Raw genomic sequence first — 17,260 nt, forward strand, 5'->3', positions numbered from 1 at the left:
TGGTTTCTCTCAAATACCTGTGTCAGCCAAAGATCAATCAAAGACTACTTTTACATGCCCTTTTGGTACTTTTTCTTATAGACGTATGCCTTTTGGTTTATGTAATGCACATGCTACCTTTTAAAGATGCATGATGGCTATATTTTCTGACTTTTGTGAAAAGATTTGTGAGGTTTTCATGGATGACTTTTCCGTCTATGGATCTTCTTTTGATGATTGCTTGAGCAACCTTGATCGAGTTTTGCAGAGATGTGAAGAAACTAATCTTGTCTTGAATTGAGAAAAGTGCCACTTTATGGTTAATGAAGGTATTGTCTTGGGGCATAAAGTTTCTGAAAGAGATATTGAAGTTGATAAAGCAAAGGTTGATGCTATTGAAAAGATGCCATGTCCCAAGGACATCAAAGGTATAAGAAGTTTCCTTGGTCATGCCGGTTTTTATAGGAGGTTCATTAAGGACTTCTCAAAAATTTCTCGGCCTCTGAATAATTTATTACAAAAAGATATACCATTTGTTTTTGATGATGATTGCGTAGAAGCATTTGAAATACTTAAGAAAGCATTGATCTCAGCATCTATTGTTCAACCACCTGATTGGAATTTACCCTTTGAAATTATGTGTGATGCTAGTGATTATGCTGTAGGTGTTGTTCTAGGACAAAGAGTTGATAAGAAACTAAATGTTATTCAATATGCTAGTAAAACTCTAGACAATGCTCAAAGAAATTATGCTACTACTGAAAAAGAATTCTTAGAAGTTGTATTTGCTTGTGATAAGTTTAGACCTTACGTTGTTGATTCTAAAGTAACTATTCACACTGATCATGCTGCTATTAAATATCTTATGGAAAAGAAAGATGCTAAACCTAGACTTATTAGATGGGTTCTCTTGCTACAAGAATTTGATTTGCATATTGTTGATAGAAAAGGAGCTGAGAACCCCATTGCAGACAACTTATCTAGGTTAGAAAATGTGCTTGATGACCCACTACCTATTGATGATAGCTTTCCTAATGAGCAATTAAGTGTCATAAATGCTTCTCATACTGCTCCATGGTATGCTGATTATGCTAATTACATTGTTGCTAAGTTTATACCACATAGTTTCACATACAAGCAAAAGAAAAAGTTCTTCTATGATTTGAGGCATTACTTTTGGGATGACCCACATCTTTATAAAGAAGGAGTAGATGGTGTTATTAAACGTTGTGTACCTGAGCATGAACAGGAACATATCCTACGCAAGTGTTACTCCGAAGCTTATGGAGGACACCGTGCTGGAGATAGAACTGCACATAAGGTACCGCAATCTGGTTTTTATTGGCCTACTCTCTTCAAGGATGCCCGTAAGTTTGTCTTATCTTGTGATGAATTCCAAAGAATTGTTAATATTAGTAGACATCAAGAAATGCCTATGAATTATTCACTTGTTATTGAACCATTTGATGTTTGGGGCTTTGACTATATGGGACCCTTTCCTTCCTCTAATGGATATACACATATTTTAGTTGCTATTGATTACGTTACTAAGTGGGTAGAAGCTATTCCAACTAGTAGTGCTGATCATAACACTTCTATTAAAATGCTTAAAGAAGTTATTTTTCCAAGATTTGGAGTCCAGATATTTAATGACTGGTGGTGGTTCACATTTTATTCATGGTGCTTTCCGTAAAATGCTTGCTAAATATGATGTTAATCATAGAATTGCATCTCCTTATCACCCTCAGTCTAGTGGGCAAGTAGAATTGAGTAATAGAGAACTCAAATTAATTCTGCAAAAGATTGTTAATAGGTCTAGAAAGAATTGGTCCAAGAAACTTGATGATGCATTATGGGCCTATAGAACTGCATATAAAAATCCTATGGGTATGTCTCCGTATAAAATGGTCTATGGAAAAGCATGTCACTTACCTCTCAAACTAGAACACAAGGCTTATTGGGCTATTAAAGAACTTAATTATGATTTAAACTTGCCGGTGAGAAGAGGTTATTTGATATTATCTCACTTGATGAATGGAGAACCCAAGCCTACGAAAATGCCAAGTTGTTTAAAGAAAAAGTTAAAAGATGGCATGACAAAAGGATACAAAAGCGTGAGTTTAATGTAGGTGATTATGTATTGCTATACAACTCTCGTTTAAGATTTTTTGTAGGAAAACTTCTCTCTAAATGGGAAGGTCCTTACGTTATCGAGGAGGTCTACCGTTCCGGTGCCATAAAAATCAACAACTTCGAAGGCACAAATCCGAAGGTGGTGAACGGTTAAAGAATCAAACATTATATCTCAGGTAATCCCATAAATGTTGAAACCAATGTTATTGAAACCGTAACCCCGGAGGAATACATAAGGGACACTTTCCAGAACGTTTCAGACTCCGAAAAGGAATAGGTATGTGGTACGGTAAGTAAACCGACTCCAAAACAGTTTTTAAGGCAATATTTCTCCGTTTTGGAATATTTAGAAAAATAGAAAAATAAGTAGCAGTGCGGGAAGGACACGAGGGCTCCACGAGGGTGGAGGGCGCGCCCTACCCCCCTGGGCGTGCCCACTACCTCATGGGCACCTCGTGTGTTCTCCGGACTCCGTTTTCGTACATGACACATATTTTGGTCGGTAAAAATTCATTATATAATTTCCCGGGGGTTTTGACTACCGTATCACGCAAAAATATCCTGTCTTTGTTTCGAGGTGTTTTTCTGACAGATCTAGATTATCATGGTGTCTCCAAGTGCTCCCAAGGACAAGTTCTTTGAGAAGGTCATCAACCCTTTCCTCACAGAGGTGCAACGACACCCTCAAACCATTGAGATGCGTGATGGGTTGCTGCACATCCGTGATGCTGAGGGACCGAAGGGGGCCGGAAGCATGGAGACGAGGCTCGAAGCAATGTAGCAACAAGTTTTCAAGTGTCATAGGATGGTGGAGCGTGGACTCAACTCCAACCACATGATGATCGAAGAATTCACCAACAAACACAAGCTGATCCCGACAACATCAGGGAGACCATCTTCAAGCTTCACGAGAAAATTGAGCACCTTCAAGCTCAAATCTATGACCTGCAAAACCAAAACTGTGAGTATGAATATAGATTCAAAAGGATGAGTTTGGCTACAGATTTGAGGATCCCAGAGACTCGGTCATCTTTCTATGATGGTGAGCCTATACCTTGGAAGAAGGACGACAAGCCTACACCATCAACAAAATCACCACCGTCTCCACCAACAAAGAAGAATTGAGTATCTGGTATGGGCACTCCACTTGGCAACTGCCAATCTTGGGGGAGTGCCCCGGTATCGTATCACCATCACTTTATCTTTACTGTTTTTCTTAGTTCGATCCTTTTGGTAATATCTTAATCTAGTAGAATAAAAGTTCTTGGTATGATCTAGTTGTGAGTTTTGCTTTATTATCCTTCTATGTAATCGAGTCCGTGAGCTATATAATAAATATTAGTGTTGAGTCAAGGGCTTGATTACTTTGCCATGATCCTAAGTGAATAAAAGAAAAGAGAAAAAAAGGAAAACAAAGAGATCATGTGAATCTTATGGAGAGTAATGAGTTCACATAGAAAGAGTATGATGAATAAAAGTTGTTGAGGGTTGACAAACACAGTTTTGGTCATTGTTGCAATTAATAGGAAGTAATAAAGAAAGAGAGGTCTTCACATATAAATATACTATCTTGGACATCTTTTATGATTGTGAGCACTCATTAAAATATGACATGCTAAAAAGTTGACATTGGACAAGGAAGACAACATAATGGGTTATGTTTTCTTACATCTGAGATAAATTATATTGTCTTGGATCTTCCAACATGATGAGCTTGCCTTTCCCCCTCATGCTAGCCAAATTCATTGCACCAAGTAGAGATACTACTTGTGCTTCCAAATACCCTTAAACCAGTCTTGCCATAAGAGTCCAGCATATCTACCTATGGATTGAGTAAGATCCATCAAGTAAGTTGTCATCGGTGCAAGAAATAAAAAATTTCTCTCTAAATATGTATGATTGATTGGTGCGGAGGAAATAAGCTTTATACGATCGTGTGATATGGAAGTAATAAAAGCGACAGACTGCATAATAAAGGTCCATATCACAAGGGGCAATATAAAGTGATGTTCTTTCGCATTAAGATTTTGTGCATCCAACCATAAAAGCGCATGACAACCTCTGCTTCCCTCTGCGAAGGGCTTATCTTTTACTTTTATCTCCTACCTTGCATAAGAGTCATGGTGATTTTCACCTTTCCTTCTTACACTTTATCCTTTGGCAAGCACAATATGTTGGAAAGATCCTGGTATATATGGCTAATTGGATGTGAGTTTTCATGAACTATTACTGTTGGCATTACCCTTGAGGTAAAACGTTGGGAGGCAAAACTATAAGCCCCTATCTTTCTCTGTGTCCGATTAAAACTCCATACCCATAAGTATTGCGTGAGTGTCAGCAATTGTGAAAGATTATATGATAGTTGAGTATGTGGACTTGCTGAAAAGCTCTTATACATTGACTCTTTCCTATGTTATGATAAATTGCAATTGCTTCAATGACTGAGACTGTAGTTTGTTAGTTTTCAATGAAGTTTACGATTCATACTTGGATAGAATTATTACTCTAGCATTAGAGATCATATGAAAAGAATTATATAAGTTGCTGTTCTAAGAATGATCATGAAGCCCTCATGTCCGTATTTTATTTGTATCGACACCTCTATCTCTAAACATGTGGACATATTTTTTGATTTCGGCTTTTCGCTTGAGGACAAGCGAGGTCTAAGCTTGGGGGAGTTGATACGTCCATTTTGCATCATGCTTTTATATCGATATTTATTGCATTATGGGCAATTATTACACATTATGTCACAATACTTATGCCTATTCTCTCTTATTTTACAAGGTTTACATAAAGAGGGGGAATGCCGGCAGCTGGGACTCTGGGCTGGAAAAGGAGCAAATATTAGAGACCTATTCTGCACAACTCCAAAAGTCCTGAAACTTCACAGAAGATGTTTTCCAAATATATAAAAAAAACTGAGAGCAAGAACTTCACCAGGGGGCCACACCCTTCCCACGAGGGTGGGGGGCGCGCCCTACCCCCCAGGGCGCGCCCCCTACCTTGTGGGCCCCTGGTGGCCCTTTGGTGGCCATCTTCTGCTATATGGAGTCTTTCGATGGGAAAAAAATCATAAGCCATCTTCTCGGACGAAACTCCGCCGCCACGAGGCGGAACCTTGGCGGAACCAATCTAGGGCTCTGGCGGAGCTGTTCTGCCGGGGAAACTTCCCTCCCGGAGGGGCAAATCATCGCCATCGTCATCACCAACGCTCCTCTCATCGGGAGAGGGCAATCTCCATCAACATCTTCATCAGCACCATCTCATCTCAAAACCCTAGTTCATCTCTTGTATCCAATTCTTGTCTCCAAGTCCGGGATTGGTGCTAGTAGGTTGCTAGTAGTGTTAATTACTCTTTGTAGTTGATGCTAGTTGGTTTAATTGGTGGAAGATCATATGTTCAGATCCTATATGCATATTAATACCCCTCTGATTATGAACATGTTTATGCTTTGTGAGTAGTTACTTTTGTTCCTGAGGACATGGGATAAGTCTTTCTATTAGTAGTCATGTGAATTTGGTATTCGTTCGATATTTTGATGAGATGTATGTTGTCTCTCCTCTAGTGGTGTTATGTGAACGTCGACTACATGACACTTCACCATTATTTGGGCCTAGAGGAAGGCATTGGGAAGTAATAAGTAGATGATGGGTTGCTAGAGTGACAGAAGCTTAAACCCTAGTTTATGCGTTGCTTCGTAAGGGGCTGATTTGGATCCATATGTTTCATGCTATCGTTAGGTTTACCTTAATACTTTTGTTGTAGTTGCGGATGCTTGCAATAGAGGTTAATCATAAGTGGGATGCTTGTCCAAGTAAGGGCAGTACCAAGCACTGGTCCATCCACATACCAAATTATCAAAGTACCGAACGCGAATCATATGAACGTGATGAAAACTAGCTTGACGATATTCCCATGTGTCCTCGGGAGCGCTTTACATCTTATAAGAGTTTGTCCAGGCTTGTCCTTTGCTACAAAAAGGATTGGGCCACCTTGCTGCACCTTATTTACTTTTGTTACTTATTGCTCGTTACAAATTATCCTATCACAAAACTATCTGTTACCACTTATTTTAGTACTTGCAGAGAATACCTTGCTGTAAACCGCTTATCATTTCCTTCTGCTCCTCGTTGGGTTCGACACTCTTACTTATCGAAAGGACTACGATAGATCCCCTATACATGAGATGGATTGCTACCCTTTTTAAGGCAAAAAATGGATCTCTACCTTTTTTTAGGGTAGAACCAAGCTTTATTCACCAAATCTCAGAACATGTGGGACGTCATGAGGGCGAATCAATCTATGATTAGATGGTTAGATGGACAGTGGTATTCCAGCCCATCAGGGTTCAAATCTCAGTGCTCGCATTTATCCTAGATTTATTTTTGGATTTACGGCGATGCATGTTTAGTGGGAGAAGACGTTCCCATCGACTATGAGGCGCCTACGGTGACTTCGTAAAATCTCAAGATGATATGTCGACTCAGTCTATCGCAGGTGCTCATAGGGGTAAGGTGCGTGTGTGTGTTCATAGGGGTGAGCGTGCGCGCGTGTATATAAGCAGTTGCGTTTGTACTATATTACAAAAAATCATGAGGTTGGCCAAACCATATGTGGCGCCCCACACTACAAAAAAAGACACATCCGTGACATTTTGGGCCGAACGAAATTTTTTCTGTCATACATATGACACTTCTATGACGATAATTGTGACAAAACCCGGTATCATCATAGATGTGGTGGGCTCCTACTTCTATGACAAAAAATCATGACAGAAAATGGGCTTTTCGTCCTGGGCGGGCCGGAGACGCAGCTGCATGACATTCTTTGGGCCGTCCATGACGGAAAAAACCATGGTAGAAGCGAGAGGGAGGAAAATTTCGGGGAGTTCCCGGTTACGGTGGTAGGTCGGGGGCCGAGCGATGCACGTTTCTCTCGTACACATACGCGCGTGTGTGCGAGGCGTTGGCTCTAACTGAACCCGAGCGAGGCGTTGGGCTCTAACTGAACCCGAGCGATTGCACTACAGGCTACGCGTTACTGAACCCGAGCGATCGATCGATGGCTGTTAACTGAAACCGATCGAGCGATTCCTTCGCTACTGCTGCTAACTGAAGCCGACCGATTGGATGAACAGTGAGCGTTGCGGGGGGGGGGGGGGTTGGATGAACAGGACCCCGTGATGTGGTGGAGGGCTGGATGAATAGTAGACGGTGGAGGGGTGCCCGTGGAGGGGTGGTTGAACAGGACCCCGTGGTGTGGAGGGCTGGATGAACAGTAGACGGTGGAGGGGTGCCCGTGGAGGGGTGGTTGAACAGTAGCCGGTGGAGTAGCGCGCGATGGAGGCTGGATGAACAGGAGCCCTTGGAGGCTGGAGGAGGTCGACGGTAGCCCGTGGAGGCTGGAGGAGGTCGACGGTGGAGATGAACAGTATCCCGTGGAGTCCTGTTTTGCGGTACGCCACACCCCTCCTGATGAACAGGACCCCTGTCGGGGATATACCCCGCGGTATGACCCGGCTGGAATGTTAAACTGGCTGGGACTTGGTAAACCGGCGGAGAGTTAAGACAGAGAGTCAAGACAGATAGCTAAGACAGACGGTAAACCGGTTGGTATTAAACCGGCACACAATGTTAAATCGGCTGGTGTTAAACCGGCAGACAATGTTAAACCGGCAGAACAATGTTGAACCGGCAGACGTTAAGAAGCCCAGGAAGGGAAGTCAAAATAGTTTAAGTTAAAGTCCGAGTTGGACTCCACATGTAACCCGCCCCTTCAACATATATAAGGAGGGGCAGGGCTCCTCAAAGGGGGACAAGCAAGAAACAATCTTTAGGGCTAGACACAACTAGAGGAGAGCCGGTTTACAACGACTCCCTCGTGATGATAATGAGATCTAGTCTCAAACAGCATGTAGGGTTGTTACCGGATGATGTTTCCCGGGGCCCGAAGCTGTCTAAACTCTTGTCTTGTGTTGCGTCTCTCGATTCCGCTCAACCCCTCTCAAGCTATCACATAGATGCGTTGGCCTCGCAACTAAGTCCTCACACTAAGGACATCTGACGTGACAATTCCACGACAGTTGGCGTCCACCGTGGGGCCTGCACACAGTGGTGTTAAGTTCTTGGAGGGCTCTCCAAGGATCAAGGGGCTCGTGATTGGCCGCATGAAGAAGAACCGTCACAATACCACCATACACAATTTACTTTGGATCTGGGAGTACAATATTTGAGTTGAAGAAAAATTAGGGTTGCGTTTATGGGCCACCGACGTTTTCTGCTATGGACGTGGTTTCGCCGGTGTGTCAAATCTTGGTATGTAACTCGCCTATAACCGGCACGGTTAGAGTCGCATCTTATTCAACTTTGGTTCGCCGAGTCCGATGGGAGTAAGTCGCCAAAAACACACAAACGCCGAGTCCGGATCAAGACAAGAGTACTATTTCATCACATGAAGCATCAAGCCCAAGGATTTAAAAGACTAAGGCATCTTCGACTCATACATCATCTCAGCCGAACCGGTTTATCTCTGTGATCAACTCTGATCAGTACTTGCACACAAGGAAAGACGCCAGGAGGCTGATTCAAATACTCTGATCGGTACCAACGATGAACCGGCCCGGCCTTGCTCTGAGTTGCCGGAGCACCCACAGCAGTCGCTGCTTCCATTGCTCCTGTCGTCTCCGCCCCGACCGGAGTCTGTTCACCGCAAGTCGCGGCCCTGCTGTTCACCAATTCGCACCTGCAAACCGCCATGCCCTCACATCGCGGCACCCGCCTTTGACCGTAAACCGCTGACGCCTTAACCCGCCAGCGCCCCGGCCTGAACCCGCCGCCGGATTGAGTCGGCCTTGTCGCCTTCGAACCGCCGCTCGGCCGCGTCCCCGCCATACTGGTGCCTATCCAAACGCGCCACCGGTTCAGCTGCACTTCGCCGGCTGGTTTCAGTACGCCGCGAGCCGACCTACACCTCGTCGATTCGCCGAAACGGCCTCGTTCCGCCCACGATACGTTGACCGGTTCAAAACTCCGCTGTTATGAGTCATGATCGTGGAGTCACTTCGTTGATCCGCCGGAGTGGCCTCTTTGCCGCGACTACCTTTGCCCACCGGCTCGTGCGCCATCACTGAGCTGCTTCTGTCATTCACCTCTGTCATGGCCAGCAATAAATCGCCGCCTCGTTTCACTGCTGTTGTGGGTGAGCTGCCCCGTGCGCCTCGTGCTTCTGTCTATGTCCGGTCGATGCTCCGGATCACTGAGCTCCTCTGCTGCGGTGGCTGCGTTGAGACACTCCCACTAGTCCGGCCCAGAGCCGGCCTCGAGTCACCCTGCCGGCGCGTTCTCTCCGGTGAATCGCCAAGCCCCTCCGTCTAATCTTTACATCAACGATCTACTGCTGCTATTATTCGCTTCGTCGACCGCCATGTCTCTGTTTCCAGGATGAGTCGCCAGGGCCTCGCGGCTGTTGCTTCAGAGAGCTGCTTCGTTACGAATCACCGGCGCCCCTTGGATTTCGGCCGCACTCAACCTCCGTGGTGTTGCGTCGCTGCTGTTGCTATGGCCTTAACCCATCAAGCTGCATTTTTTCTGTGTTGAGTCGCCGCTGGAAGAGCCGTCCCGTGCCACTCATCGCGGACCGGCCCTGCTATGTTTGCCGCGAACCGGCTTGCCGTGCGCTGACTCCGCCTTGGTCAAACCGCCGGCCCGTCTCGCCTCTGAAATCTGCCTGAAGCCGGGGCCCTCACTCGAGACACCGGTCGATTCCCGCACGTTCGTCATCGCCGGAGCGCTGGTCGATTCTGCTATGGCCCGCCTCGCCGGCGTCCTCTCGACGTTCTCCGTGTCAAATTCTTGGTCAAAGTTGGTCTCAAACCAGGTCAGACGCCGGGTTGCCTCCATCATGTTCGGCCTCAAGCCGGCCTTGCCTCTGCTGAGTCGGCGTACCGCGCCAGGGAGTTGACGTGCTATCACCTCTGCCTCAACCTGCCTCTGTCGTGCGTCGCAGCCATGCCAAGCTTCGTCGAACAGCCTCTGAGGCCTCGGGTTGCTTCCTGTCTCCACCGGTTGTCTCCTGCACGCTTGCCGTCTTCGGTGCGCTAGCCGGCTCATGCGTCCTCTGTTGATGCACCTTGAACCGCTACCCCGCCGGATTACCTCTGCCCGCTTCAGCTGCTGCCCCGCTGGATCACAGCTACCCTTGGCTGGCACCGGTTCTTCCCTGCCTGAGATGCTGCCTCGATCTGACTCCATTCAGAGCCGCCGCACCAAGCCGGTATTGAGCCGCCTGCCGCGCCGTTCGCCTCCGCTCTGACCTGCTCCGATGCGGCCTCGTCTTGGCCTGCCTGTGCCTATTGCTTCCACAAAACTCTGCTGGCCAAGTCACTGCAGCTACCTTGCCGGGGGTTTCGACGGCTGCGGAAAGAACCACCCCGCTACCTTTACCTTCGCCGCTGCAAAACGCCTGTGATCCGAGCTGGCCATCGCGCGGCCTCTCCTCTCCAGCTGAAACGCCGGCCTTGAACCGGCTGTGTGTGGGCTGAAGCGACCCGTCAGCTCACCTCGCCCCTCCTCCGCCTTGGCCGCCGAGCTGTCCTGCCCTTTGATCTCGCGTGCCTGACGCCGCTTGAAGGAAAGGGGGAAGTGGGGAGTGTCTTGAGTTCGAACAGATAAAGAAGTTGCCTGGCAAGTTGTCTAAAAAAAGAAAAAAAAAGAAAAAAAAACTGTGACAAAGTACTGTTGCAGCCGCGCCAGAACCGGCATGCTTCCATTTACTTTGCCCGCTGAACCACCACAATATCAGGAGGTGATTAGGCTAATTGACTCACAGGCAATGTTTTCTGGGGTTAAACTAATATTACTTACGGATCATCCGTCGTCCGGACAAAGTCAGGTGATATCTATCTGAGTCTATTGACACATATTATTTTGTCAAGGAACAATTACTTGGTCTATAATATTTTCTGCAGGACCATTATTCCTTACAAAAAAGGGGGTGTCGCGTAATGGGTGCACGCCAACATTACTTTTTCACTAGTGCTTGTCCGTGTCGTGATGCTCGATGGATACATACCTTCACCATGGTGATGATCAGCTCTGCGGTGGATAATTTATGGCCTAACATATCAGGTGAAATCCATCTAGTATATGTTTATATTATATTGCTTTCTTTAAAAAAGCAATTACTCCGGCTTGCAAAGTTATCTAATGCAGGACCCTAAACCACCGTATTGGTGCAAATTTAAAGGCCGTCAGAAAATTTCCGGCTTAAAAAGAAAGATTCCGGTTTAAAATCCGGTTCAAGGGAAAGCTGTCGCCCACAAATCTTTGAAGCTCTCGATAGCCGGTTCAAAATACCGGTTCAAGAAGAATTTATCTCTTGCAAAAAGTTAAAGGTTGCCTAAGAGGACCTGCTGCCCTGACGCGCGGTTCAAACATGGGTGTCCTGCCTTATGGGCTCATCTTCATATGATTACTTGGGGGCTTCCTGTTCAAACATATGTGTATTCACCAAAGAGAACATGGCGTCACTACCCTCTTGATGCGGCTATCAAGACAATATTATCATCAGGGGCCAAAGAGAGTTTGTTGCACACCACAACTCAAACATAGGCACCCGGCAAGCACATCTCAGAAATATATCACATGGGGGCTTCTGCTTGCAAAACAGAGTCCTGTCCATTAATCCGGCTATCACGCCACAACAAAGCTTGGGAGCTTCACATCCAAGGGGCCAAAGAGAGTCTTGTTGCTACGCACAACTCAAACATAGGCACCCATTGAGCACAGCTCACAAAGTTACTTGGGGGCTCTTTGTGTAAAGTAACAAAGAGTTTGAAAGGACCCTTGTAATTGGGTATCGACCCACGGCTTGGAAGCCTGGTGTATTCACCTAAAACCCCGGGTTAACCTGCCTTCATCAAGTAAGCCACACCTATCCAGGTAATCCTGACATGACCCACCGAACGTTTGACAAGTTACTCTTATACAGACCCTGAACTTGTCAAAGTTAAAACGACGATTGGTTAGTTGGAGGCCCATCTTAAAAGGCTTTGTCAAATGGTTTAACTCAGCGGCCTGGCAGCCCATGAAAAGCCTCGAGTTTGGGCCTGGCAGCCCTTGGAAAGCCTCGACTACAAGTTTTTTCATTTGATTTTTGTCAAAGTTTATCCTCCTTTGATAAGGTTTTAAGGTAAACCGGCGTCCATTGACCCGGCCAGACTATAAGTCATTTCATCAGTCCGGTATTTCTTAACCCGGCACAAGCTTTCAACTATCAGTTGTTAGTACAAACTCAATTATAAACTGGAGTTTCTTTTTTTAGCCCGGTCTGGCGTTGACTATAAGTTGCTAGGATGATTATCCGGTGTTTATTACAACCTGACACGGTTTTATTACAAACCGGCAAAATATGACGAGAGTTATCATACTTAAGATTTGGGTTATCACCCTTACTAAAAAAAGTTGGTGAACCAACGATGTGAATCAATGTCACATGTATGATCTATTTCATATTTGATTATTCTTAAGTACAGCCTTGGTTATAAACCCGGGTTATATGTTGGGCATTATGACCCGTCTGGCGGTAAACCGCCAGGACACTTTAAACTTGTTGTATACAGAAACAGGTTGAATAAAGCATAATTACAAATTACCGGTGTTTATTGACCCGACCTGGCTTTGGACTATAAGTCGCCAGTATATATTTGGATTGCGCCATTGGAATTATGTGCTTATAAATCATTGGGTATATTATTCAAATAGCCAACATGGCTGGATTTTTTCTTATGGTTATCAATAACCGATATTATGACTAAGGTTTTCAAAGTCGCTTTAGTGCAATAACTATTATATTATCAATGGATATGATTTATTCTACAATTGAAGGAATAGTCCCGAGTCGCTGTAGGCTTACAACCTGGCACTTGGGGGCTACATTATTCAAGTTGGGATTACATCAAATACACAAGTCTCATGTCGCTGCAAGCATGCACCATGACACTTGGGGGCTAATGCAAAATCATTGTTGGCTCACTTATTTGAAGACCCGACTCATCACATCGCAATGAGCTGGCCCTTGGGGGCTACCAATTGCTCCTGTCAACAATTCAAGGTACACAAATTTTCATCTATTATTGAAGGATCCACTGCTCAGTTGGTAAAGCACAAAGCTCTCAACCTTGTGGACGTGGGTTCAAGCCCCATGATGGGGGTTACATCATATAATGTTATGGAAGAATATATCAAGTCCCATCTCAATATTATCTTATTGAGCCGGCCCTTGGGGGCTACATATTGCTGCTCAAGTTTACATGATCATATTTACAAAGTCTCTGCTCATTATTGCATAATAACCCGGCCCTTGGAGGTTAGCAATTTCAAGTCCCGGGTTGCTGCAAGCATGACAACCCGACACTTGGGGGCTACATATGTGGAATACTCAGTTCTGACTGGTGATTGAAATGAACAACCTGGATTTCTTCAAGATTCTGACATTCATATTGAAGCAAGTCTTAAGCTGTTGCTATGTTACCTTCTTAAGACTTGGGGGCTACAAGTGATAGGCATATAAGAGGTATATTTTCAAACTTGATGTTAACTACAATTATGACCTGGTGCCATCAATATTTATAGACCGGTAATGATAAACTGGCAAGTTCAAGTCTTAAACCGACATAGTTTTACATTCTCAAACCGGCAAGTTCTACATTCTTAAACCGGCTACAGATCTGATGAGTATTTCAAAGGCCAATATTTTTGTTAAGCATTGGGAGCTAAAGTCAAAGGAGTTATTCTTCACAATATTTATCCATGACAAAACAATGTCAGAAAATTGATTATGAAGTTGGTCTATTGACTCGGATTTTCTAGAAGGAAATGACAAGGATTTAAAGATGCTCAGGATTAGTTTAACATGAATAAATCCAAATTAAACTGGGGGCTAATGTCGGGGATATACCCTGCGGTATGACCCGGCTGGAATGTTAAACCGGCTGGGACTTGGTAAACCGGCGGATGGTAAACTGGCGGAGAGTTAAGACAGAGAGTCAAGATAGATAGCTAAGACAGACGGTAAACTGGCTGGTGTTAAACCGGCAGACAATGTTAAACCGGCTGGTGTTAAACCGGCAGACAATGTTAAACCGGCAGAACAATGTTAAACCGGCAGACGTTAAGAAGCCCAGGAAGGGAAGTCAAAATAGTTTAAGTTAAAGTCCGAGTTGGATTCCACATGTAACCCGCCCCTTCAACATATATAAGGAGGGGCAGGGCTCCTCAAAGGGGGACAAGCAAGAAACAATCTTTAGGGCTAGACACAACTAGAGGAGAGCCGGTTTACGGCGACTCCCTCGTGATGATAATGAGATCTAGCCTCAAACAGCATGTAGGGTTGTTACCGGATGATGTTTCCCGGGGCCCGAAGCTGTCTAAACCCTTGTCTTGTGTTGCGTCTCTCGATTCCGCTCAACCCCTCTCAAGCTACCACATAGATGCGTTGGCCTCGCGACTGAGTCCTCACACTAAGGACATCTGACGTGACAATTCCACGACAACCCCTGTTTCGACCGTAGCGCTCCAACACAAGTCTGTTTCACCCGTTTTGCGGTACGCCACACCCCTCCCGATCAACAGGACCCCCGTTTCGACCGTAGGAGGTCCGTTTTGCGGTACGCCACACCCCTCCTGATGAACAGGATCCCGTTTCGAACGTGGCCGGTCGAACACAAGGCTGTTTCCTCCGTTGTGCGGTACGTCAGGCCTCGTTTCCATCGCCTGTTTCGTCCAAGCCCTCCCGATGAACATGACCACGCATTTCATTCCGACCCAGCCAGTTGGCTCCCATGCATTCCGTTGCCTCCTGATGAACACGACGCATTCCGTTGCCTCCCCATGAACACGACGCATTCCGTTGCCTCCCCATGAACACGACGACGACGCTGTTTCTCCGTTCCGACCCAGCCATGTCAACGAGCCCTGGCCGTACGTATGCGCGAGTAGGCGTTCAAGACCCCGCCCGTATGTACACATACGTGGCCGTATTTTCTTTCTTGCACCCTAGCCGCTGTACGTACATGTACATGCTACGTGCGCGCCTCTACTACGACACGTGCGCGCCTCTACATCCACCAGAATATGTACGTACACGTTCGCGACCAGAATGACAACGCTGCGTACGCTTCGACCAGGTGGGTCCCAACTGTTAGGCACTTCCTTGCGTGCGAAGATGTAGCTGGTGGGTCCCAGCAGTCAGGGGGGCGAATCGTTTTGTTTTTTTGCCCGGACACACTTCCTTGCGTGCGAAGGTGTAGCTGGTGGTTCCCAGCAGTCAGGGGAAAACGTTTTTTTCGCGAAATACGGTGGCCCGTCCGGTGGGTCCCCGCTGTCAGGTGGAGGAATAATTATTTTGCATGTAATAAGGAGGCACTTCCTTGCTACGGCCGTGGACCCAGCTGTCAGCGTCTCCACGCACAGTACTCTTCTAATGGAAGTCGGTCGTTGACCACATTGACCACGCCACGCTGAGAGCACCACGGCGGTGGACGACGGCGAGGCCTAGAAAGGGGACGATACAGAGGCAGGGAAGACTCGGCAATTGTTTCCCACACGGAGGGGAGTACAACTATACGAGGGTTTACTGGTTCGTCTGCCGTCGCCGGAGAATAACAACAGGTGCGGGTGAGTAGAGGGATGGCTAGGCCAGCGATGGGAGTACGGTGGGGTGGTGAGGCCTGCGCGGCAGCACAGCCGACCGCGGGGAGGAGGTAGCAGGCAGTCCCGCCGGCGCTTGTTTGAGCGGCTGGAGCAGGAAGAGCAGAGATTGAAGAAGCACGACGGCCGTTGGATGGACATCCAACAGTCAGTGCTTGTGCTCAACCTTTTTTTTAGGAAAGCCTCAAATCTGTGGAAAACAGCATTCAACCCATCTGCCATTATTTCTAATAATTTACAGCCCATTTGCTAATTCTTAAGGTTTTTTTGGAGCCCATATTCTTTTTGTTAGCATTACAGCCCATATTGTGGCCACGGTTAAAAAATTATACGAAATTTTGCATATTTCGGTGTGGTCCGAACTGTTTTTAATCCTGAAATTTCGACTCACATTCAAACTGATTTAAAAAATAAATGTATATCAATATAAAATCCAACAAATTCTCCATGCATAAAAATTAATGTAATTTAAAATCTTGAAATGAAAAAAAGATATTTGAAACTAATTGCCGGTTTGATGCGTTTTAAAAATGTACAACCCATTTCTCATTACTGATGGGCCATTTTCTCGGCCTGCCGAATGAAATCTCTCCTCGTCTTGAAAGATTTGCAGCCCAACAGGCCTGACAAAGTGACTTACTTGGCAAATCACAAAAAAACTGGGCTGTGGCCGTGGACCCAGCTGTCAGCCTCTCCACGTACAGTACTCTTCCGATGGAAGTCGTTCCTTGACCACGTTGACCACGCCACGCGGAGAGCACCACGGCGGTGGACGACAGCGAGGCCTAGGAAGGGGATGACGCAGAGCCGGGGAAGACGCGACAGTAGAAGCCCACGCGGAGAGGAGTACGAGGGTTCACTGGTTCGGCTGCGGTGTGAGGCTGCCATCGCTGCAGGGCCTGGCCAGCGGTGTGAATAGTAGGGGGCGGTGAGGCCTCTATGGCAGCACAGTCGGCCACGGGAGGCAGGAGCATGCGGCATGACCGGCGTTGCTTTGGGCGGCTGGAGCAAGAAAACCAGAGGTTGAAGAAGCACTACGGCCATTGGATGGACATCGTACGGTCACTGGAGCTAGAATCGTTCATATTGACTAAGTTGACAAAGCCCTTCGTCCCCGTCAACTTAGTAGGCCCACAAGTCAGCCTCCCACCAAGGTGGGTCCCAGCTAGCCGAGGGAGTATTCATTTTTTTATGCGTAATAAGGAGGCACTTCCGATGGGTCCGAGATGACAGCGGGGGGAATGTTTTTTCGCGAAATACGGTGGCCCATCCGGTGGGTCCCAGCAGTCAGGGGGAAACGATTTTTTTTCGTAAAATACCGGTGGCCCGTCCGGTGGGTCCCCGCTGTCAGGTGGAGGAATAATTATTTTCCGCGTAATAAGGAGGCACTTCCTTGCGGCTGCCGTGGACCCAGCTGTCAGCCTCTCCACGTACAGTA

Source organism: Triticum urartu, chromosome 2A (genome assembly GCF_056163025.1).
Source record: "Triticum urartu cultivar PI428250 chromosome 2A, HENAU_Tu73, whole genome shotgun sequence".
NCBI classification, from domain to species: Eukaryota; Viridiplantae; Streptophyta; class Magnoliopsida; order Poales; family Poaceae; genus Triticum; species Triticum urartu.